Below are 1,575 nucleotides of genomic sequence, written 5' to 3' on the forward strand. Positions count from 1 at the left end.
AGCAACATTATACCTTTCCTGGAACTAAGATAATCTTCCTCACTCAAATTTTATTCTGCATTAATACTTGGTATTTAAAACATACATGATGATAAAAAGAAAAATAAATATAAAGACTGTTCCTTTATCACAAGCATACTAATGAATAGGGAGAGAAAAGCTAAGCAAGGATGACTTCCAGGTGGATGTCAATTTGATTTCTCCATGTTCTGTGACTCAAGGTTGTGGTATCTTCTTCAATAGAGTCATATCACCAAATTTATATGTTAAGTAAGAGCAATAGCAGTAACCTGTAATGCCTGGAGTTCTATGGAATCTCACTGGCCAATACACTATTATGCGTATGCACATATGTAAAAGTTGCTTTTATTGGTCAGATGCAACAGTCATCTTTGAGGCTTACTGCTGTATAAGATCACTCTTTCTAGTTCTTTCAAAATTCTGGCTGGGTGGTTCATCTCAGCTGTTCTGGCTCAAACTCTTCTCCAGGTTGACTGATTAAATCTGGCTTCTATCATCTTCGATTGAATTGTTCTGCTAGGACTCAAACTAACTCTGGCAGTTTCTTCTAATCTTCTGGCTCCTTCTTATTCTCTCATTTCAATTGTCTCTGCTAAACTGTACTGAAAGACATGAACTTGGGAAAAAACTCAGCTCCACAGTTCTGCACTCACTGAAATCACTCCCAACTCACTTACTATCTCTGGGCAAGACTCATCAATAGCTTCTCTTTCTATGCGGTTCTGAAGAGCTGAACCTATTCTATCATTGTGTTCCCCTCAACTAGATGTCAATTTCAAACATGGCTGCTAACAAACTAATTTATCCTTAAAGGTACATACTATGGATATATCTGTATTGCAGCTAGATCATACTATAATCCAAGGATTATAGTATATTTCCAACTGGATCACATAGACCTAGAAGGTCTTTGTATGTGATCCCTTGTCAGAGCAGATGAAAGACCAAATTTTGGGGGTTCTAATTCCATCTTAGAGAACTTGACCTGTGTTTGAACTCAGATAACTTAACAGGTCATTATCTAGCATCAGTTTCCAAGTTAGCCCCCAACAAAACCTGAACCTAGTTCCGGTATCTAGGCTAACCCCAACAAGACTTGCATCTCCAGGTTAAACTCCCCGAACAAATCCAGGGTTTCCAGGTTAATCTTCAACAAGCCCAGTCTCTGCCCAACAACCACCAATGCAGAGGAAAACAGAAGTTAAGTTTATGTTTTGATTCCCAGCACCCGCCAATGATGCTAAAGGGCATAGTAGTATTCCAATTAGATGCTTGCCAGGCTAGAAACATTAATCCTTCTCTTGCCACGTTCTATAAATCCTTGGTCTGATAAGTGTTTGGGGCTCTTCTCCACCAAAACCATCCTGCAATCAGTGGTGGGCTGAGTCCACGCTTCATGAGTCCACGCTTCAGCTTAAACAAAGGTCCTGGTGTGATTGTATCAGCTTGACTCGTGACTGGTCTTTCAGAGTACACTTACACTACCTCAGCACTACACAGCCATGTTGCTGGATTACAATTCCTCTACACACACACACACACACACACACACAC

This window comes from Mus pahari, chromosome 3 (genome assembly GCF_900095145.1).
Source record: "Mus pahari chromosome 3, PAHARI_EIJ_v1.1, whole genome shotgun sequence".
Taxonomy (NCBI): Eukaryota; Metazoa; Chordata; class Mammalia; order Rodentia; family Muridae; genus Mus; species Mus pahari.